Here is a 25834-nt window from a genome sequence, read left to right on the forward strand (position 1 = left end):
GAAAAATGTCATTTAGGTCAGCAGTTTTGGTTTCAGGATGACTTTTATGTATTTATTGTTCGTGAGTGATGGGTAAGACAGTGATTTTGCTTAACAGTTATTACTAATCAACATATGATGATAAAGCAAATTACTAACATAGGACAATTCCTTAGGCATTAAGAACATACAATATGAAAGGAAATGCCCCATGTTTCTCAAGTCAAAATTCTCAAATGATTTGATCTCAATGAGATTTATCTGTGTATAGAATATGAAGTGATCCTTTTCTGAATTCAATACAATGTAATAAGAACTAAGAAGAGAATGAAGAAAATTATGTCAAGGTCGGATGGAACATGGACCACCAAAATTATGACAGATGAATTGCTTTCATCAATCTGAATCTGCATTTAAAGTTTTATCATTTTTTTTTAAACTTTCCAACTGATATAAGTGCAATTTTGGAGAGGTGTGGTCAAAGGCATCTTAATTATATAGGTACAAAAATAAAATAGCTATCCTTGGACCAAGGTAAGTGTTGTGGCTCATGGACCTCATGTATTATGTGTATATGACTTGTCTATAAACAAACAAACTATTAACACCTGTATCAGTTATCATCAGTTTATTAAACAACCAGAATTACATTCTTCAGATTTTTATCACAGATTACATGTATCATGAATAATAAATGCTCTCAGTCTTGTAAAATATTAAAATAAAACAAATAAATACACATTTAACATTGATATATCATTAATAAACAGTCTTCTAGGACTAAGTTACTGTTGACAGCAGATAACAGGAAGTCCACAATGCCAGCGACAAATCCAAAACAAAATGCAGTAAAAAATATATATGTGCCTTGGCAGTTTGTGTTGGTATTGAATTTGCCCCTCCCATCACTTCAAATCCCATCACCAGGTGCTGTTCACAGACAAATGCAGTGCCTCTGGTATGTGAGGGTGTCACAGGTCATGTGACATCCATCACAGATTGCAAAGAGTATAATCAGTTCACACCAAAATTATGCTATTATTATATACTATAATAGAAATAAATCATTTACATATGTACATTTTAAAAATCATGCCATCTAAATAGGCTAAGTACATGTAGTCTATTTTTCTTCTGTCCAAGTATATGCAAAAAAAGGTGAATATTCTAAATTATCACTTCTTGAAGATTTGTTTTTTTCTATTCCATTGTTTTTGTGCTGTGGATATCCATATCTTGGGTTGGATTATTAAGAATTCCACGAATATCCTGCAAAAAAAATAATTAAAACCATAGCACTTTTTTTCACATGTTACTTGCCAGTACTCGGGATGCATAATAATAGGTCTTCAATTAGGTCATATAATCGTACATGTATATTTCTGTAGAGGAGGTTGAAAACACATGTATGTCATTTTAAAAAATGTATAGTCCAGACTGTGCATTATTCATCTACATTTTCTGGACTCATTTGAAACCTTGGCAAGAATGTAGTTATTATTCATGTATAGAACTTTTTATTGAGTATTGAGATACTGACCAGAGATTTAAATGTTTGGCAGGCAGCCATTACATCTTGTATGAGGGGATGTTCCACAAGGACTTTGTAGGGAAGAGGTTCTAAATTATCACTGCCCAACTCCTGGTACACATTTGGCAGCTTCTCCTATAAATAATCAACACACTCCAAATCAAAATTAAAACTTGTAGGAATTACTTTATGTGTATCCGGAAAGCACACCCTCTCAAACAAAAACAATGCATGCATGTATGCAAATTCAGATATTTCTGAATTCTGATTGGTTCATATGAAATACTTGTACTGGATCTACAAGTAAAATGTTGGACTGAACAGAACTCTCTTATTAGTTCAGTAACTGACCTTAGATGTGGCATCCTCTGGATCAGCTGATACACTAAAGCGGTGGCTGTCCACACTAGCATTCTCTCCGTGGTGCAATACTTGATAGAGAGCATCCAGTGGTACTCTGGCATTGATGGCATCCTCGGGAATGTCAGTAGGTAATCCACAATATCAGGATTACTGAAGTAAAAATTTACAGCAAATACTCAAGAAAGCAAACACATTTTCAAATACTAATGTATGGATTGCACTCTCTTGGTTTGAGTAATCAGAAACACTTTTTTAATGTGTATTTTTGTTATTTCAGATAAACTGCCAGCAAATAAGTATTCAATAGAACAGACTAGACAGTTCAACTGAATAGCAAGCATACTCTTTTAATAACAAACAGCACATGCATTATTTTCTATACTTAGAAAATTCTGAATCAGTCTATCTATATATTGGCTAAGATTTTAAACTCCTTCTCCAGCTAAAATTATTGTTGTCTCCAGTCTATCATGGGAAACACACATGTACATGTATCATGATAAAATATATTGTAAATCATTTCTCTTTAATTTTGAGCTCAGATACAAAGATGCTTTCTTCTTGACTACTATGTTCTAAGCTGTCTTTGCTTTTGATAATTAGAATATTGTACTCAATTATAAGGACAGAATTTCATGATTTCCTGGTCGTGTACAAACTTGGGAAAGTACTTTGCATGCATGAAAACATTTGGTTTACAGTAATATAAACCTACCTATCAGATCTACTTGGTGCCCTCATATCATTCCAAGGTAATGGGTCAAAGAGATTTTTTTTCTGAAGTTCCAAACAAGAAAGAGTACATTAAAGATTTAATACAGCTTTTTGATAAAACAGGGACAAAAATCAGTATTCTGGAATGCATGTAATACCATGATTGGTATGAAATGGAGATTGGTAAATGAAAATTAAAGATGTAAGTCAAAATAATTTAGTTAAGGTTCACAGATACTTTTCAAAGTCTTTACAAATATCAAGCAGTTTTTTGAAGGACGTTGAGAATATTATTAAAGAAAAGACCAACATGTGCTGACAATCTTTTATAAATACCTTAGTCTGCTTTTCTTTCTTTAATGAAAAAGTGATTGTTTGGGCAGAACTTTCCTTTCATATAGTAATTCTATTTCTGTTAATCCATCATGAAAATACATGTATAGTGTACCTTAAAATGTGAAATTTGAGTATCGACCATGGATGCAGGGTTGAGAGTATTGTGTTAAACTGAATTTGTTTTTGAAATACAAAAGATTTCATTTCTGCAGAAGTAGTTTTGAATTGAATTTACATATATGTAACCTCAAACAAAAACATTTTTCACAATGTTTAATGTCTGTTGTTTTTGTTTTGTTTGTTGTCCCCCGTTTTTGCTAAAGCAAGGGTATATTTAATCTCCTTTGTCTGTAAGTCTGTCACAAAAACTCTAATTTTGATCATAACTTTAATATGACAAAAGATAGGTCTTTCATATTTCACATGTACATTATCTGTGATAAGTCCTTTCCAAATGATTTTTGAGTGTTTGACCTTGACCTTGAATTTTGACCTTCTTTTCAAACATTTAACATTGGTGATAACTTTTGATTAAGAAAAGATAGGATATTCATATTTGATGTATGCAATACCTTTGAGAAGAACTTTTCAAATATATAAATAATTTTTGATCCCATGACTTTGACCTGGAAGTTTGACCTACTTTTTAATTTTTTTTATGATATTTGACATGTGATTGCCTGTGACAAAACCTTTCCAAATGTGCTTTTGTTTTTGACCTTGTGATCTTCACCTTCAAGTTAACCTTTAGTACTTTTCAAAATTTTTAACATTGGTGATAATGTTTGAATGAAAGAAGATAGGGCTTTCATATTTTACAGGTACATTCTTGTGACAATACCTTTCAGAAAGAGCTATCATTTTTGACTTCATTACCTTGACCTAGAAGTTTTACCTACTTTTAGTTTTACCTTGCTCTGCTCCTATTTTGTATTGTATAATGGACTTTTGAGCTTGAATACTGTCCGTTATCTCCATATATTTCACCTACTTCAAAAAAAATTAACTTTGACCGAACATTTGCTCCAGAAGAAACAGGGATTTCATTTTTTTTCACATGTACATAACTTAATGTACAAGACCTGACAAGACCTTTCAGATTATGTGATGATATTTGACCTCATGACCTTGATTTGAAGTTTGATGCAGTTTAAAGAAACTTTTATCTTCACTGTAACTTTAATTCATTTAAAAATTTAATTTTTTTCAGGGATATGATGGACAGACAATAATAATATATATATTGCTATAATACAGGTCTAGAACTAAACATGTCTCAATGCTTGAGTTTTATCCAAGTTTTATAATCATTTAATTTTTCTTTAAGCAAACAACCAAGACAGACATTCGATCACCTTCAGGTAGGCTTTGAAAACACAAGTTATATTTTTATAAATTGTAATAACAGAAAACCTATAGAATTGTGTACCAGTAATTATTTTTTTTATGGAAATTATGTACTTGCTTTCCCTAATAATCGAAGCAAGAGCTTGTGATGTTCTCTGTCTTGATTACAACAGTGAACATCCCCAACTTGCAAATAAAGGTATTCAAGTGAAAATTTTGAATTAAGCACGAAATGATGTTTATCTTCTGTTTTGATTTGTTTTCCTTGTTTTAATATGCTTGTAAGTTCCCAATTTCCCCCCACTACTTATGGTTAATTAAGTACTTATCTCTATAAAAGAAACAGATTAGAATGCATTAATCTAAATCTTTTTCTTTAAATTTCAGAACCCATTTGAGATGGAAAAATTTAGAAAACTGTATTACAGTAAGTTATTTTACTTTTTTAAGTACAGTCTAATTAACAAAATTCGGCGATTAAAAAAAATTCTCCAGAAGTTAGCAAATTTTTTAATGCACATATATAATGTTGCAATATCAAACTTTGATTATTAAAAGTTTTCCATGACTTTTTATAAATGTTAACTTTTTTCACAGATTGTATTAAATTCTTGCTGTGGCCTCCAATTCAACATTTAGATATATCAACTATGTTTTTATCAAATAACACTATTCACTTTCATTCATACATTGATTCAATGTATCCCACTGAATTCAGAATAAAAAGCACCACAGAATCTGACACATTTGTTTCATATTTGGATGTTTTACTAGAAAGATACATGTAAATTGATGGTAAACTAACAATAAAACTTTATGATATACTTGTTGCCTTCAACTTTTATTTAATTAATTTTCATTCTTTATGTAGAATGTACCATTATCAGTTGCATTTTTGCATGTAGATTTAAAATGCAAAAGCATGCTCTACATAGGAGCAATTTTGAAATGAGACAGGCTTCTAACAAATAAGTTGATGATACAAAGATATCAGCAACCTCATTTAAAGTTAACATTTTGCAAATGCTGTGGTTGATACATGTACAATAACCTTGTTTGCAATTACAATCTGTGGTTAGGTTGAATGTTGACTGACATTTCAAATTGTTAGCCTGTCATCATTTTCATACCAAATTGTCTATAGATTTTTCAGTTTACCTGATCATGACAAGGAGTTTACAAGGGATGTGACCATTTGACAGGGAATGCTTACTCCTCCTTGACACAAGATCCCACATCTAATGTTTTCAGATGTCCTGTTGTCTTCATATCTCATCCCTTGCATATCTGTATAGTTTTATTTTAATCCTGTTTCAGTTGATCCTGTTAAGGACAAACACATGCTGGAAATTATCTGGTCATTTCCTCCAATGCTGTCAAGAAATTGCATCTATTTCACTTCACACTTAAAAGTTACCCAGTAACTTGTTTTCTGATTTTATCATAAACACAGCAGAATTTGCATGTGTATTAAAAATTATGCCTTGCAATCAATAACTTTATATTTTTTCTTCTATGCAGAAAGAAGCCATTGCTATACTTGGACTTTTTCTTGGGACATGAGGGGGAAGGTAGTTTGTTAGCTCACTTGAAGAGCAGGTAGATATTGTTGCTACAGGTACTAAAAAGCTTTTCCTTTGCATGTGTTGCATTCACAAAGATGAATTGCATCTGAAATACATGTACTTAAATGGCCACATGTAATATGCAAGTTAAAACTCAGTAGCATAAAAATGCATCTTGCATTTCCATGTTAGAATTATTTAAGGAATGTTTTTAAGTTTTGTGTGAATTATTGGTATGTAAATCACACAGACTTGTCTCGTAGGCATATTTCATGCACTTCATGAAAAATATGCCTATGTGCAAGTCTGTGTGATTTACACACCAATAATTCACACTAAACTTAAAAACATTCCTTATATTTACATTTTACATGTTCAAAAGCACCAAAAATATACTCAGTGTTTGAATTGTTCACTGCCCTATATCGTTAGATTTTGGTTTATGTCTCTGTAGCTCATTGTGACGTCAATTTAGCGCCATTTTTCTCCGTGCATATTTCTACGCGTGAGTATACATGAAAATGGCATTCAAATTAATTTCACAGTTGGCTTAGTAGAAAAACATAGCAAATTATTGGATAGGGTTTGGGTTAAAGTAAAGATGCTTTCTTTCTCTCTTCAATTCCTCTTTCAATCATCTTGGAATCTGTAAAGTTAAAATCTTTATCCATCGCTAAGATTAGTTAACTATGACTGTACCTCATTTTTATGTTGCCTGTGTATTATCCTTCATTATACTATGGTTATTGCAAAGATCAAAGAAATGCCACAGCCATTATTCTCCAATAAATCATTAACATCATCAACAAATTATTAAAAAAATTTGAATCGGTTTCCTCTAATTTTGACTGTGTTCACTAGGAAAAGGATAGAGATCTCTTTTGATTGTGAAACAAATCGGTGGGAAAAAATTTACTTTTGGTTCATGTTACATCTCACATTTTCCAATGCCTGAGACACACATGAAGGAGAAGAAGCAATCAATTGTGGCGTCAGAAGACACTTCTAATGAAGTCCTAATCTAGTTGCTACATTTCTCTACATAGAAGTTAAAATATTTGCTGTAGAAATAATTCCCTCATAAAATTGTTGGAGAATATACCCCTCAGTCTTGAGATTTTGTTAGCAAAATAAAGCACAAATGTCATCAACAATTTATCAATAACTTTAAATCGGTTTCCTCTAATTTTGACTGTTCTTACTAGGAATGGGATCGAGGACTCTATTGATTCTGATGCAAATTATTGGGAAAAAAGTTTACTTTTGGTTCAGATTACATCCTACATCTAATGTGTGAAGTGCAAATGAACAAGAAGTAGCATTCAATTGTTAATAATAAGGCACTTATGTTGCCTTCGGGCTCAGTTTTTATTTGCCAACAAAATCTCTCGACTATATGGGTATATTCTCCAACAATTCCTCCAATGCGGAAATTTTTTCTTAAACAATTCAGCATCAGTGTTAACTCATTTTTAGCTCAACTGAACCAAAGGTTCAAGCAGGCTTTTCTGAATACCGGATGTCTGTCCATCTGACTGGCTGTCCATCTGTTTCACATTTTTGACTTTGGAACATATATTCTATCAAACTTGCCACAAAGTATCCTAAGTTGAAGGAAATACAAATGTGTTCAAATCAAGGGTCAAATCATCTTAAAAAGGGATATAATAAAGAAAAGGAAAAAAGTAGATTTCATAAGGACTCTCTATACACTAATACAAATGTTTTTTGAACATTGAGAAAATCATATCATATAAAGGTGTAAATACTTTGTCTATCTATTTCATTTTCAGTAGAGGGAACTTGCTCATAGGAAAATTTTTCAAAAACAACATAGTATTGATGAACACATATTACTGTTGCTTATTTAAATGGAGAAAATACATGCAAATAAAGAGTTCAATTAATTTATCTTGGCCTAATAAAATTTTAGGAATGTTTAAATTGATTATATATAGAGCAATATGCAAAAAATTTCAATTTATTCAGTTTTCTATCTATGTCAATAACAAGAGAAATTCCACTTGTCCCATCAGAGATTAATTGATGAGTTTAGTGTTAGAAGATTTTTTGGTAGAGCATATCTAACCAAGCAGGTGTTATTTATATTTGTTGGGAACTGGACAGAGAAATCTGTCCTCTTAATCAGTCAGGGGCATAATACAAACGGGTTATTAGAAAAATAACATAAATAAGTTATTTTACACACACGGAAATTTTTTAATGATAACTTAAATAAGTTACTTTTATATTCTACTTAGACATTGATTTCTTGGGAGTTTTGTATTTCCTGCCAATATGCATTGCATTTTGGGATTCCATTATGTAATACTAATACAATATGGAGTGCACCGACTCTAATGGAGAATTGGTGAGGAGGTGGAAATGAATAGCATTTTACTCCTTATTTTGAGGTTTTATTTGCATGGTTTTGGGTCAAGTTTTTCTCATTAAATAAACAGTTTTTCCCAAGTCTTTGAACAAATATTCTCGATTGAGCAAGGTTTAAATTTAATCAAACATTTGTTTTTGACTTGTTGCACAAGCAAAAACCTTTGGTGCATGGGGTGTGAAGTTAGGGAGGAATGACACAAAATAAATTAAACAAGTTATCATTTTATTGAAACTATTTTAGAGATATAACGTGTTTGAGTTACTAATGCTGGGAAAAGGAGGTCAGAAGCAAAGAGAGGTACATGTAACTCATTGTGACAAAAGAATAACTCATTTGAGTTATTTTTGACAATATCTTGTTTGCATTATGCCCCTGATTGTTAATTGCAATTGATTGTACCTGTAAAATTGAAATAGTTCCTATTCATTGGCTAGCCATTACTTTCAAAATGAATTTGATATAAAGTCTTATTTTTATATCTCAACAATGAATTGCAGAGTGACATGTCTCACTAAGATGACATATTTACAGTCTAAGAATAAAAATAATGATCAGTGTTTTGATGCTTTAATAGGATTAGCATTGTTCATTTTTCATTAAAATACAATCAACAAAACTGCAAATGACTATTTGTAAAGCTCTAACACAACCAGTTGAGAAATATATGATGTGTTATTTGTTCTCGTTAAATACTACAACACAGGAGAGGCACTTTCAAACATTAGCATGGAAGAATCATTGGAATCTTTGTACCAAGCTTGACATGATTTTCTTCCTTGCACTCTAATCTAATTGAACAATATTTGACTGGTGTATTATGTGCTGTGGCAGTGCACTTTTTGCTGTAATGGTTTCTGGCATATATGCATAAATTACCAGAAAGCATATTGATTGATTACAACATTAAAAAATGAGATTACAAGATACTTTTCTTGGAATATTGAGATCTTTTCTCTTATTTACAAGTTAATTATCTATTATTTATGAGAAAAGATCTCCTAATTACGAGATAGTAGGGCATAATTTTTTACTTGATACTACATGTAATAGGCTTTTCTCATAGTTTTGCTTTGCAGTTATTAAAATATTAAAAATTTTATCCCATTTGTGAAATAAAACATTGAATATCCTCAGTTATACAGAGAATAAATGAAATATACACAAACTTCAAGTGAAAAATAGTACACTATTCTGCTGTGTTCATTAATTGGAGATACGTGTATTTAATTACCTTCGCTGTATTGTTAAGATTTTGTCCCACATAAAGATTGTTCTCATTATCCAGGCATGCACTAATGGGATTACCGGTAGATACTTGTTTTGGTGTAAGTAGTAGAAACAAGAATTGACCATTCTGATCAAGGAGATGAACATTGTTACCGTCACACACCAATATGTGACCAAGGACATCAGTACAGATTCCAAAGGGACTGAACCTTGACCCCTGACCTGTGTAGGAGAATCTGTGTTGTCCTGATTTATTCACCACCACTACTTCCTTACCATAATCTGATGTACAGATATCTCCATTGATGTTTTCTGTTATATAGTGTGGATCACCATACAGTCCCTGTCCTTTGTTGTCCCTCTGTATGTTCTGTAGTTCTTTCCCTGTCTTGTTGTACCTGGTGATTTTACCCTCTCCACTCTTCCCCATCCCCACCAGTATATCCCCATTGATGTGGGAGGAGTGTATGCTGAATGGTACCCAGTCTCCTGTTTTAATGAATTCAGTGATGTTGTTATCCTGTGTTATCCTGTTAATGACTTCCTTGTTATAGACTGTAAAGATCAGATCCCCGTCCTGTGTCACTGTGTAGTAACCAAATCCATCACTGGTTTGTATCTTCTGTAGCTGATTCCCCAGTAGATCTGTTTGGACAAGGTTACCTACAATATCACTAACCCAGAGTCTGCCTGACTGATCTAGTGACATATGCCACACAGTTTCAATGCCTGGTACTTTGAATTCTCTTACCTTAGTGACAGAGGAAGATAGTGAGAGTATTTGTTTCACACTAGATGTTGGTTGACTCTCTTTCATTATTTGATATCTTGTTGGTTTCAGATATGATGTAGGAATTTTTGATTTTAGGGGCTGTACTTTTCTCATCTCTTCTTTTGTGTTTGGAAAAGTTATTTTCCCCAGTAATTTGGCTACATCATCTTTGCTGTACCTCCCAGCAGTAAATACAGGCATCAGTGGTTTTGTTGTTTCTGGTAAGGGTTGGATTTGCATATCCTCTGCAGTTAAAAGTTTTGAAGGTGTTAAAGAGGAAACATAAACATGGAACTTTTTGTCTAGGCCATTGAGATAGGTGATATACTTTTCAATTGTTGTATCTTGGTTATTTAATTTTTCCAATAATGACTGCTCTATTTTGTTCACTTCTTCCATATTTTCAGAAGTCACTGAGTCCACCAAGCTTTTTAGGGATTCTGCCTCAGCCTTCATGGAGGTTCTTAAGTTGTCCATGATCTTCTTGATTTCTTTGGCATCTCCATTAATTTCTCTCTGTAAATCTCTATATTGTGGCAGGAAATACTCATGAATTTTTGCAATTTCTCCTTGACAATGGGAAAATTTCTCTGTATAAATAGATTCCAGATCAGTAAATGTATGACCCCTATGTTCTTGTTCGGAAGTGCATTTGGAACAAATCGGGATTTTACATTCATCACAAAGAAGTTCTATATCTTTGGTGGGGTGGATCTTGCATTTTTCTATGGGCAGTTGTCGTTTGCGTTGTTGGTATAGGACTACTTCATGGCTTTTTGTTTCTGGACTTCTCAGATGTACATTTCTGCATTGTTTACATAATCTTGTGTGGCAAAGGTTGCAGTAAAATTCACAGTTTCTCTCGCAGTCTTGGATACCACACTCTAGAAAGTGTTGAGGTGTACCTGGTAATTGTGCTTTTGACAGAGCCATCTGGAAGGAGTACATTTAAGTATTATCTATTGTATAAATTATTATAAAAGCTGTTCTGAAGAAAAGATGTTTCAAAATGTATCTCTTTTCTTAATTCTGATGACTTGATGAGAATCAAGTGAATTTTCAAACGTACAAGGTATTGAAAGAGGTTTTTTTGTACTAGAAACATACTGAAAATTTATTATAAACATTAAAATGAATCAACTTAGTAAGTCACCCTACAAGTAATTAAGACTTCTAATTTATAAAAGTTCTTGCATCTTTATGGTAAGTTAATTGATCAAAGCATTACAATCTTTTAACTTACTGTTTATCTCCAAGGTGACTTTTATTGATCAGCCAGCCATTTTGAATTACTTTTCACCTGTGAGATTTAAGGGAGGCTATGTTGATTAGGAAATTTACTTTCTGGTTGTTGATAAATATAGATTTAAATGTCTGTGGTGCACAAAAAGTATTTTGTTTGAAGAAAAAGGTCTCAGACAATAACATATATAGAGGAAAAGAAACCTGATACCGTACCGCTTCATAATCACAAAAATGAGGCTATTTTCAATTAATGATTTTTTTAAAGAATCTGAGTTTATCTACCTATATGTATAAGCTTATGTTGATTGCAAATCTAGTCTTTTGAGGCATTATTTAATGTGACATTTACCCCAAAGATTTCAGGGAAGTTACCCAGAACTTTCCCATAAGCCATGCCTTTCTGCAAACTAATTGACAAAATAATTCATATCTCCCAGTAGGTAAAAGAAGCTGAAATTTTCACTACATTAAATAACCCTCTACATTGAGAGGAAGAGAGAATTTTGTTTTATGGTACCACATATATATATATATATATATATATATAGATTTTTCTAATGATTTGTTTCCCTTAAAGATTGCGTATTTTTGACATTTTGTAGGTATTTTGCCACAGCAGTGGAGAGTGGCCACAGCTACAATGGATTTGAGCTGAACACCACTGCCGCTCAGTTTGTGGTGAACTTGACCCTTACTGACTTGAACAGTTTGAGGAAGTTCTGCTGGCAGTTTTCCAGTACATACACTTACTGAAGAACAAAGGACCACAGAAGCAGTACTTTGATGAGATGAAGATAGTGGAGGAAACCAAATTTAGATTTAAAGAAAAGGTAGAAGTACAGTCAATTTAGCGAAAATATGGGCCCAACTCAAACTAATTGCAACAGAAATTATTTTATCATAAATGATATTAAACATGTACAAAATATTTGTAGTAAAAAAATCTAATAAAATCTAATGAGTGGAAAGAATAATTTTGACATGATTTAAATTAGCTGTATGGGAATTACTAATATAAAAGGGACATACATATAACTCTGTAAATTCATTTAATATAAATGTTTTGCTGAAATAAAAGAATTCCTGTTTTTCATGAGTGTAATCTTATTTAAACTTTTTTTCATACAGTTAAATAGATAATTATTTCACAAAGATAATGTAAATCTGAAATTGATATTTTGAATTCTTGATAAATTGACTAGACTATGGGTGTTCTTAAAAATCAGCCATTTTAATAGTATCTAGATGTATTTAATTAAAAATTCCTGTTATGAAAAATACAGTAAAACATGCTTGTAGTGAACATGCTCATAATGAATTGATGCTTAGAGCAAAGTGATTTCATTCCCTGTGGCTTTAAAATATATTGTAAACTCAATGGATATAACAATTTATGTTTAGTACGAAGCAAAATTGTCTGTCCTTGGCACTGCGTTATAAGCATGTTTTACTTTATCAGCTAGCCTAGGACAGACAGGATGCACAAGGATCCTTTGAAAAATTAGTGAAAATGAATTGTATTTGTTTATAGTGTTAGTGGAAAAGTAAATAATACATCTATTTCATTAGAAAAAAAAATTGAAATAAAACTGTAGATGTAATTTTTTTGTTGGATGAGAGCATTTTTTATGGTTTAGGGAGATGCAATGGATTATGTGGAGAAAGTCTCTGAAAACATGCAGATATTTTCCCCAGAAGATGTTTTAACTGGCAGAGATTTAATGTACGAATATGACCCAGAGGTAGGTCTAGTAAATATATAAGTAATTTCTTAATGAAATTTAGAATATTCAGAGTTTTTGAGTTTTTTTTTAATTTCTTCAGCTGATTGTAAAGTGTCTGGCAGATCTAAGGGCAGACAACTGTTGCATTTTCCTGTCGTCCAAACAACTGTCAGATAAATGTTACACACAGGATATCAAATGGAGTCCTGTGAAGTATGGAGTGGCAGAAATCAAACCTGAATGGATTCAAAAATGGCAAGGTATTATCTCTGTACAACAATACACTATATACTAATATTTATACAAACCACGGAGACAACATAAGGCAGTGATTTATAACCAAAGTTGCAATAATTTCCATGGGTATCAAATTTCATGTTTTTGGCAAAAAATATAATTTTCTTTATATGTATATTTGTGGAGAGCTACCTCATCCTATTCAGATTATAATATGTAAAATTTGTAGTTTGTACCCAAAAACTTTAAATTTTAGTTCAACTAAGCCTAGCAGCTAGGCTCAAACCAACCTAGATAATGGTTTGGTTGTATGTATTTTCTTTCAGACCCACCTAAAAATCCTGACCTTTGTTTACCACAACGAAACAAATCAATAGGTATGTATGTTGTATTCTTATTAAACTCTAAATTATGTTATTCTCAGCATTCAAAATTAAAATTCATATTGTACACTACACATGAATATCGGCATACTACAGAAAATACAATCAGTATCTATATTCCAGTGTATGTTAATATTTTCATTCTCTTTTACAGACTTTACAATAGCAGAGGTGGAAGCAAAGTATTGTGCAAAGGTCACAGGGGCTTGTCTCCTTTTTTTTCCTTTGTTCAAGAATTTGAAATAAACTGATTCATGTACAGCTAGTGCTTTAGGTAAAATTAGTTTGCGTAGTTATTCTTGTAGAATATACACATATATAATTGGAAGCTTTTCTCTTTCAGCATCCTATAACTCTGTCAGAAAATGAGTTGTGTACATTGTACTACAAGAAAGATATGAAATTCGAAGTGCCTAAAAGTTAGTGTTTCTACACTAAAAAGAGAGATAATTCATATTATACCTCATTATAATTATTCTATACAACGCATTATCTGATTGGTTCTAGACTATCACGTGACAGGGCCATAAAACTTCATATTTCCCTGTCGTCGTCATGCATTTCATCATATTCAACCTCTTCAGAGACCTTGCGCATTTTCCCGCAATAGTTATCGTTTGTTGAACGAAAACTCCCGAGAATAGTAGACGTCACAATAGGCTGTTTCACATCACTTCTCTAAATTCTTTCAGTAATATATTAAGTTTAAATTGAAAGTGAATTTAAGAGCGGTACCGAATGTGAAAGTTTATGTTTATTTTTAAAGTTTTTGCTTGTTTCGGTATAATAAACAATTTATTGCATGATCGTGAGGGAAACATGAAGATTTATTCAGCCAAGAAATATCGTATCCCCCTCGGGCAAAGCCCTCGGGAATATGATTTTTCTTGGCTGAATAAATCTTCATATTTCCCTCACGATCATGCAACAAATGTATATTATTATACCTCATATTAATAATCACTAGTAAAGTAGAATCTGATTGGTCGTGTTCCATGATTGTGACGTCACAATGAAACGACTGAGGAGTAAGATTATTTATATCGTTGTTTGATTGTGTCGATTTAAACATGTAAAATGTAAATATTTAGAACAGTATTTTCAAGGTTGGGGTTTGAATGTTACTGGAGTGAAAATAACACAAACTTGTCACGTAGGAATATTTTTTTTAATGATGCGCAGCTAGTGTTGTAACTTACGTCTGTTTCATATTGTTCTTATCAAATGCATGTTTGCTTTATTCGTTGAATCTTCTTTATAATTCCTGCATTGTGCTTAATTCGGTATTATAAACAATTTATTGCATGAATGTTCGGGAGACATGAAGATTTCTTCGCCCATGAAAAATATGATTTTTCATGGGCGAAGAAATCTTCATGTCTCCCTCACTATATGCAATAAATGTATAAAGTACACCACATTTATAGGTCAATATATCATACCTGGAGCTTGATCTCACATGAAAAATTGTCCTGTACTAAAAAGAATTACATCAAACAAAAAAGCATTATTCAGGTGAAAAACATCTTGTGTTTGGGAAAAATTAGTTTGTGTCTTACAATTTCCTATTCTTCTAAAACTGTCATTTAAAGAGAAATGTAAATGTTCAAACCATTGCACAGTGTTAGCAACATTTTCATCATCAAAAATTAATACATTGTTAGCTCTTCTGAGCCAAAGGCTCAAAGAGCTAATGCTATGGCCATTTGTGCGGTGTGCGTAAACTTTTTAGAATATGGGCCATAACTCAAGAACCCCTTGGCCAATTGTTGTCAAATTTGTCACAGGGTATCCTTGGTCCAATGGCTCCCATTTATACTAAAACTAGGGTTTTGACCCTTAAACAAGGGGAGATAATTAGGAAAATAGAAACAAAAGTACTGTTTGCTGAAAAATCTTCTCAAGAACCACTGGGCAGATTATCACCAAACTTACAAAAAGGATGAGGATATGTTGTATATTAAAATTGGCACGGGGAATCACCCTGGGGCAAAGGGCGTGGTCTCAAGGTCACTTCAAAGTTGACAAAAATTACATTTTATTAAAATGTTGATATTTTGCTTACTATAAGGACTAGGATCATCAAATCTTGTCAGTTGATGCATCTGAGTACCTCATATCATGTTGACTCAAAAGTAGGTCACGATGACCTACTTTTTAAATTTTGCGGCCATTCTTTTTCAAAATGATATAGAGGCATATTTTGATCAATTTAAGGCCTATGATCATCAAACTTTGTCAGGTGATGTATCTTGGGTCCTCGGAGTATGTCAACTAAAAGGTCACCTAATTTTTGAATTATATGGCTAATCTTTTTCAATTAAGGTCATTAATTTGATTACTGAGAGGTTTAGAATCATTAAATCTTGTAAGATGATGCATCTTGGGGCCATAAAACATATTTATTAAAAAGTAGGTCACAGTGACCTACTTTTTGAACTTTGCAGGCATTCAATTTCAAAGTGTTTTAGAGGCATATTTTGGACATTTTAAGGTCTATGATAATAAAATTTTGTAAGTTGATGCATCTTGGGTCCTTGAAAAATGTCAACTGAAAAGTAGGTCACCATGACCTACTTTTGAAATTTTATGGCTATATTTAAATATTTAAGGGTACTATTTGGCTTAGAATCATCAAACTTAGTTGATGCATCTTGGGTCCTCAGAGAATGGCAAGTGATAAGTAGGTCACTATGACCTACTCTCAGGTACTAATTATACCCCACGCAACAAGTTGCGGGGGGTATAATGTTTTTGACCCGTCTGTCAGTCAGTCAGTCCTGTTTTTTAGTCAGAGCAACTCCTCGTAAACCGCTGCACAGAATTTCTTCAAACTTTGCAGGTATTTAGGACACAATGTGTAGATGTGCATATTACCAGGGAATTTCGATTCCTTTTTTCTGAGAAATTTGGCACTTTTCAACTTTGATTTTTGGCCATATCTTGAATATAGAGATGAACAGTTTGTCAGTGCAAGCAACTCCTCTTAAAGCGCTGTACAGAATTTGGTCAAACTTTGCAGATATTTAGTACACAGTGTGTAGATGTGCATATTACCAGGAAATTTCGATTCCATTATTTTTGCCCAAGAGTTTTGCCTATTATTGAAGAAACTTTCCAGCTAGGTAATAAGGAAATCCACTGGAATCAGCTTTTGTAATGAAATTTTATGTGAAATATTTTATGACCTTAAAAGACCCCTATTGATTTTGAGATCAAAATATTAATGATTTAACACACACACACATTGGATAGTTCTTCCCCCCCCCCCCTCCAAATTGGTGCTTTGCCTTAAATAATTTCACAAGTAGAGTATATAAACAAATTCATGATTTTGTTTCCATCAATTATTTGAATGTGTAAATTGTCATGTGTTGGACATGGACTTACACTCATTAACAAATCGAAATCACTGAGGAATTTAAATAACAGTTGGTCAGCAAAACTCATGCACTGAATTTCCTGAAACTTTGTAGGTATTTCAGACATAATGTTTAGATTTGTATATTACCAAGAAATTTTGATTCCATTATTTATCTAGAAACTTCAGCCCAATTAAATTTGTAACATACAAAGATTTGAATGTCCTTAAATGCAAGAAGTTTTGATGTGATGATTTTTTGCAAGTATTGTCCCTTTTTGAATTATACTGTGTATTTAAAATGCACTGTGCCATTCATTATGTGTTGCATTGTTGAGTTTTGGGGGAGCGTGGGGTATGTGAGCTTGCTCACTTTTTCTTTCATTGGCTAAGAATCATCTTGGGTTCTCAAAGTGTTTCATCTAAAATGTAGGTCATGATTACCTACCTTTGGAATTTCAAGGCTTTATGTAAATATACAGGATCATTAGAGGCTTCAAATAGAAATGATAGGTTGTACAGTTTATCAGAAGAGCGATTCAAGGCCCTTGGGCCTCTTGTTTTTTTTATCATGTACAAAGTTATCCCTATGTAAAGACTATATGGGTGATGATATTCCTGCATTTTTAAAGACATTTGTGAGATCATGCAGTTTTACTGATAGTTAAAAGTTTCATGGTTTACAATGAAAAAAATTCTTTTGTAGCTTATGTGTGTGTACAGTTGATGTCACCTGTGGCCAGCCAATCAGTGAAGAGGTAAGATTTCGTTGAATGCATGGCGTACACTGCAATAGAATTAAGAAAGTAAGTGCAAATTCATAACAAAGTGCTGGTATTTTCATTCAGATCAATTAACAGAACTCAAGTAATGATCAAATGAGATTAGATAATTCCTGTACACTTAATGCTTTAAATAGTTCTTGTTAACAAACATTTTCTCTATAATTTTCACTAGATATTGGAAAAATAAAAGTTGTGTGTTTGCTGAACACTCTACACTAACAGGTACAATAATTAATGGTATTTTGCAGCCAAGGCCTGCTGAAAATATTTGAGGCTGTGATGAGCCATAAATTGGATGCCCCCACATATCCTGCTATCATGGCTGGCTTTGAGTAAGTTGATTTTGAGCTTGAGAATGTGTTCCAGTACTATACCCATTAATAGAAAGTATGGTATAAGTTTTGGCCACTGATCTAAGCATTCTACAGTGAAACCTGTATTACCAGGACTGTTTCAATAGAAATTGGTTAGATTAGATAACAAACTGGAAAAGATAACATTCCAGATTAGACAACATTTTAATCTGCAATCACTTGAATTAACTAGGAGGAACTTAAAGTTTACATCATAATAGGCAAGGTTTTGGAATAGACAACAACTGGATTAGGCAAGTTTTACTGTATTGGCTAAAATTGTTAAAAATATATATATTTTTTAGATATAATAGAAATAACAAAATATTTCCTACAATTTGTAGACAATAAAGAAATTTGTCAGCCCTGCTTAAAAGCTATAATTTTTGGGGGGATGTAAGTGCATACTGCATCCATGGATATATTACTGGTAATGCCTATCAAGTGATCAGTAGTCCTTTTCACAAAAAATCTTTAGTTTTTTGCATAAGATTTTAACTTAAGAATCTCTTACGACAAATCTTAAGTGCTTTTCATGAACACATGATTGAACTTAAGATTTTACTTACGACAGACTTCATCCCTAGCAATGACTTCAATATGCTATATAATCCTTAAATAAGTAGGTGAAAATAAAAATAAAACTTAGTTTTCAACATTTGTCAGCATAACAAACATTATTGACAACACATGTCGAATGCAATCATTTGTGAAGCAAGAAAGTTTAAAATCTGACGTCACAATCACAAGTCTGACGTAAAAGTAGGTCATACGAAAATCTTACGTGAAACTTACATTGTAAATATTTTGTTGTGTATTTCATTTAATTTTCGACAATGATTGTGAAAAAAAAATATAAAATATTATTGGAAGTTGCTTTAAAAAGTTCAATTTAACGTTTATTTTGGTTTTGGCGGTTATATTTTTATAATAAAATCGGTATTAAAATACTTAAGAGAGGGTTGGAGCTCTCGTAAAGTTACGACAGATTTTGCACTTACGACTTTCTTAAGACTCTTTGTGAAAACGATTTTTTGTCATAAGTTTTCACTTGAGATAAAAATATGTCGTAAGATTTTTTGTGAAAAGATCAACTGATTTTTATACCCCTGCTTGAAAAGCAGGGCATGTATAGTGATGGGGGTGTCCCTCCATCTATCTGTATGTCCGTCCGTTACGCTTTGGGGTACACACCTCTCATCTGCAACTCCCTTTATACCACTGAATAAAAAGATGATTGCACTTTAAGGACATGCGAAATTTACGACAAAGCAACCTTTCAAAACGAGCATTTTTCTTTTAAATGCAGAAATGGTTAACATCTAATCTACAACTTCACATAATTACATTAAATAAAAGTATGTATTTATGAAGTACAAATCTGTTTTCAAAGGCGGGGGTCATCACAATTTTTTGAATCCCCGTACGATAATGAGGATGCCCACTTTTTTACTGACTTTTTACATGGTTAGCACATGTTTGCCTATTGTTCTCCTTTTAACAGTAGCTGTATATTTACATTACTAATGTTGTGTCAAACGGAGATTAATAGACAAATGTGCGCTCACGGTCTAAACATAGAACACTGCCATTCTTTCTATAATATTCAGAGTTACCCATCACATATCCGCAATTTCTCTTATACCACTGAATAAAATTTAAATATACTTTTACAGAATCTTTATTACATAGTGCTATTGTGCATCTCCTATTTTACTCTTTGATCAGACACTTATTTCGGACCTTGCCATTATGAACATATGAGAGATGGGGGTATCACTTTGATAGCTCAGTGCTCACAGTACTAAGTCTTTTAGTTTATTTAGTTTAAAAGTCTGTCTAATTTTTAGACTGATCTTCCTTTTATGTTCATCATTTACTTAAAATAAATGTAGAACTACAGGTACCTGCAATGAAATTGATTAATTCTGCAAAAGATGCAAAGTACCTGCAATGAAATTGATTAATTCTGCAAAAGATGCAAAGTAATTTTATGTACTGGTGTACTTAATTTATAGGATTTGTCCTATAAATTCATATTACAGTCAACACTTGTTATCTCAAACTCAGTGGAACCAAGAAAAACTTTCGAGAATTAGAGATATCCAGGGTAAAATACCTAAAGAATATGGGGGTGAGACTTCAAAATCACTTCAACATATCCATGGTATTCGAAAAATCAGTGTTCGAGATACAGAAGTTCAACTGTATTTGGTTATCATGGTAGACTTTCTATTCTTGATTAAAATGATTTAAATTTCAGCTTCTCAATCAATGTGGATGATACAGGACTTAAATTCAAAGTGAATGGATTTAACCAGAAATTGCCCGTAAGAATTCTTATCAAATTGTACAATCAAAATCCATTTCCTTTTATAGTCTTTATATTGTTTAATGGAGGCCCATATAAGAACATACATATAATTATACATGTATGTACATTCAATGAAAAATATATTCCAAGATTCTGTGTACATGTATGATATTGGATAATCTGAGAAGCCTGTATTGATTTGTTGTAGGAGCTGTTTGATCTACTTGTGACAGCTGTTTTTGACTATGTCTGCAATGATGAGTTGTTTCCCATCATGAGAAATAAAGCGAAGAGGGAGATTTTTAATGCCATCATCAGACCATCTGAACTTGTCAGGCAAGAATGTCTGTGTTGATTAGAAATCCTTGTTTGTTCCATGAGATATCATTATAGACCCTTCTGCCATTTCTATACATAAATAAGAGATACAAAATATTATGATAAGATCTAACTGACTAACAAACCAAACTGACAAGCTACATAATTTTATACTTGAATTTTCCAGTTGAATACTTGAATTTTAGATTCTAACAACCCATAATTAAGGAAGATTGACTGGATGATGGTACAAATTCATTTTAGTCAGTTATAATAATGTATTTCTTATTTACTATCAGTATTGCTGATTCTCCCCTCCTTATTCCACACTACACATATTTACATTTTTACAATGAATGGACAAATAAAGTCATTGTTGTCTGTAACATTCATTCATTGTTGATTTTCCTTACAGAATCCTACAATTTTCTGTGATAGACCCCCACGACAGGCCCGCACCTGAAATATACAGTATTGTTGATAGTTTGACCAATGAGGATCTTCGACACTTCCTAACAGAGTTCAGACAGAGTATAAAAGCAGACATCTTAGTGGTTGGCAATGTTGCACCCAAGGTAAATCTGAGGAAGATGAGGTTAATGACAGTTACAAACAACTCTAGCTTTGTCCAGTTAAACAGAACAAGTTTATGAAATATGACTACTAGTACATATACTTCATATTTGCTGGTCCTGGCACCTTTGGAGTATAGGGCAATGGTGAGCTCTCTCCATCCCTGTTTCTCACTGACTAGCTTCTGCGTTGTGCCCAAACTTTTATTTTGTTTCTTTATTTTGTAATGTCATTTTAAATCTTTAAATCAACTGCAACAGATTTGTAATTTACTTATGAATTTCCTATTTTGCAGGAGGCAACTTGGTATAAAGAGAGAGTGGAATCAAAATTATGTGGAAAAGTGGAACCTTCTAAAATGTACCAGGTAAAATAGATACAGTTGAACTTCAGTATCTCGAACACTGATATCTCAAATACCATTGAAATGTCGAAGTGATTTGAAGTCCCAACGGCTTATTCCTTAAGTATTTAACCCTGGATATCTCGAATCCTTGGATATCTCGAAGTATTTTCTCGGTCCCATCAAGTTCAAGATAACAAGGTTTGACTGTATATGGTAGGAAGAAAATAAATTTGTATATTTTAAACAACGGGATAACAGAGAGAGGGATCCATTTTATGTCTAAAATATCCAAAGTTTTTGATGGGCTAATTTTCTCTAATTCCTCTAATAGTTGAAATGTAAAAGTTCTTATGTGCTCAACAATATGAATATAGTATGCATTATAAGATTGATTTTAAAATTACATTTCAGATATTACATCTTTATTCAACTAGATACCTGGAAAGTTTCATTTTTTTCATGTTTTGTAGAGAAGATTGTACCAGATTCCTAAACAGTGGAGTTACTGCCAGACAAACAGCTTTAACATGGAGGATGCCAACTCTAGCATCACTGTTTACCTCCAGTCTGACCCCGGGTATATCAGGTCAACTGTCATTAACGAACTCTTAGATGTAAGTGTCAAAAACTTCTTTAAAGATTCAGTCAGAGTACTCCATCAAGTCTGATTTTCATTTTTTTTATTTTCATTTATTATTTATACATCTTTTGGCGTGTTTTCTGTGATTGATATAAAAGTGAGCTACATTCCTCACATACATGTATGGCACTCAACATGTAAACTTCTTTTTGCATAGTTAAGAATGCAGGAGCCCTGTTTTGACGTATTGAGGACACAACCTACAGCTGGGTTACACTGTATACTGTCAGAATCTGGTCACCAACGACATCATGGGACTCGCTGTAACAGTCCAATTTCAAGCACAGAAGTTCACGTAAGACTTACATTATCTGTATATATACACATGTTTATACTCTGGGTAATTCTGAAACCTGGGAGTTTTTATGCAAATGAATTACAGCTTTCATTTTAAATTAATACTGTTAAGTTAATTTGCTGTTTCATTACAACTTTCAAGATGGATGAGGTTATAAAGAGTGTTTTTTTTTTATTTGTTTCAGTGTTACTTCTGTAATATGAATTTTATTGACATTTTTTTTGCTAAAAAAATGGACACGCCAAATTGTTGTATTTAATGTAGAATGCATGAAGTTGACAACCATATTGAGGATTTTCTGAACAAGTTCAAAGAGATCTTGAATGAAATGTCCAAAGAAGAGTTTGATACTTTGGTAATTACTGAACTCACTTGCTTTAACAATTTTGTTGCCTCCTTGAAAGACTTTACTGTATACTTCATGTAGAAATGTGATCATTGTTGTCTTAGTCTGAAGTCCCTGTGGTGTATCTTAAGTCATTGTGGTATATTTAAGGTGGAGTCTCTGATAGCAGCCAAGCTTACAGAGGACACACAGTTAGAGGAGGAAGTCAACAGATACTGGGGGGGAGTGCAAGGAACACAACTATGTGTTTGACCGACTAGAGAAAGAGGTCTTTATTATATTACATGTATTTGTAATGATTATTATGAAATAAAGGACAGCCAGTAAGTTAAGTGCATACATATGTTTTCTGAAGCATTTTTACATGTGTATTTGAAGTCTGGAATGCTGTTTTAACAAACATTGCAGGTATTCTAATCTGTATGAATGTTCATACCTTGGAGTGATCAACTTTTTCTTTTACTGTAGGTAGCTGTACTGAGGGTATTAACAGTAGAAGACCTGCGGAACTGGTACAAACAGTATCTGGGCGAAAACCAGAAACGGATAAGCTTTCAGGTATAAAAACTCGCATCAGTATTTACTGTCACATTCTAGAAAACTTGTTTTGACCATGAATTTAAAAATACAAGCAATACATTTATCTGTGTAAAAGTTAGTGGTGTCTTTATCAGATTCAACTTGTTGCTGTGAATTTAATTACATGTATTAAAACAAGATTTGTTTGTGAAACACTAATGCCCCCAGATGGCAGCTCATGGTGAAGGTTAAAGTTTATCAAATGCAAGTCAAACTCCAAAGTCAAGGTGAAGAGATCAAAAGTGTTGCTACCCAAAGAAAGGAATACACCTGTGAAATATGAAAGCCCCTGCAACAACCATTCAGAAATTATGGTCTAGGTTAAAGTTTTTTCAGAAGCTCAAGGTCATGAGTCAAAAATATTGGTACCTAAGAAAAAGTCTTCTCTCAAGGAATGCATCTGTGAAATATGAAAAGCTCTAGCCCCAAGCTTTCAAAAGTTATGGCTAAGGTTAAAGTCTTTCAAAGGTAGGTCAAACTCAGAGGTCAAGGTCAAAAGGTCAATTGATGGTTCCAAAAAAGTTCTTGACACATGGAAACACATGTGAAATATGAAAGCCCTAGCACCAACCATTCACAAGTTAGGCCAAGGTTAAAGTTTTTCAAAAGCTGGTCAAACATCAAGGTCGAAGGGTCAAAAATATTTGTACTCAAAGATAGGTATTGTCACAAGGAATACACATGCAAAATATGAGAGCTAGCACTAACCATTCACAAGTTATGGTCAAGGTTAACGTTTTTCAAAAGTAGGTCTAATTCCAAGCTCAAGGTAATAAATATTCCTGCCCAGGAGAAGGTTTTATCACAAGGAATACATATGTTAAGTATGAAAGCTCTAGCACTAACCATTCAAAGGTTATGGCCAAGATTTAATCTAATATTTGTGCTCCAGGTTCTTGGAAACCCAGAAGTGGAACAAGCTGATGGGAAGAGTGATGAAGTGGAACCTCCCCAGAAGAAAGCTAACACAGACAAATGTAATAGAGAACAGAGCTATGTTGTGAGACCTGTCAAAGACTGTAACTACCCAGATCATCAATGTATCAGTGACATACAGCACCTCAGATCTAAACTCACAATGTTTGACTACCACTGTATCACAAAATGATGAAGGTTGAAGATAGGCACAATAATCAATGTAAAAGAAAGGGAGGGGTGGGGGTTTAGTTCTGTTTTAATTGTTTCAATATTTTGACCTTTTAAAGAAAAGAAACTATCATTCAGGAAGTGGGACATTCAGTCATTGTGGTAATCAAGCATGAGATTATTTTATGAGGGAACGAAACAAGGTGTAAGATATACATGTACCACAAAGAAACATAAAGCTTTCAAAAAGTGAATACAGTTCACACTTTGGTATCTCGAACACTGATATCTCGGATACCGTGTATATGTTGAAGTGAATTGGAAGTCCCAACCACTTATTCTTTAAGAATTTAACCCTGAATATCTCGAATACTCGGATATCTCGAAGTTTTTTCTTGGTCCTTTTTTTTAGATAACTAGGTTTGACTGTATTAAATCTTCATAATATACCAAAACTTTACATAAAGGAGACTGGAGTATGGTGAGGGCATCATATCACTGATAAAGATTATTCATGGATGATGTAGCATGTGGAAAGCTTCTGGACAGTATATGTAGCTATATAATCATTCTTCGTATTGACATTGGGAAATCTAATAAAATTTCTAAATGATTTTCTTTTTAGGTCACCTGAGTCACTCAGGTGACTTATTGCTATCCGTTTTTGTCCGTCGGCGTGCGTCGTGCGATGTGCGTTAACATTTGAACATTTTTAGCTTCTTCTCTGAAACCGCTCAACCAATTTCAACCAAATTTGGCATATAGCATCTATGGGTGAAGGGGAACAAAAATTGTGAATTTCATGGTCCCTGCCCCCCTGGGGCCTGAGGGGTGGGGCTAAAACCACCAAAATTAATGCAATCTTTAAAAATCTTCTTCTTTACTCCTGGACATCAAGCAGTCAAACTGTTGGCATCATTGTAATGAACATTGAGTCCTCTACCAAAATTGTGAAATTCATGGCCCCAGGGTCAGGGGTTCTGGTGCTAGGGCGGGGCTATATAGATCATATAGTGA

The 25834-nt window shown here is 33.0% G+C and overlaps 1 pseudogene; it reads left to right on the top strand.

The window, feature by feature from the left end:
- Window positions 1-5733: 5733 nt before the first annotated feature.
- Window positions 5734-24876, top strand: LOC133190991 (nardilysin-like; annotated as a pseudogene).
- The last annotated feature ends 958 nt before the right edge of the window (window positions 24877-25834 follow it).

Source organism: Saccostrea echinata, unplaced genomic scaffold, assembly GCF_033153115.1.
Source record: "Saccostrea echinata isolate AGI-Se365-2 ecotype Australia unplaced genomic scaffold, CSIRO_AGI_Sech_v1 ptg000022l, whole genome shotgun sequence".
NCBI classification, from domain to species: Eukaryota; Metazoa; Mollusca; class Bivalvia; order Ostreida; family Ostreidae; genus Saccostrea; species Saccostrea echinata.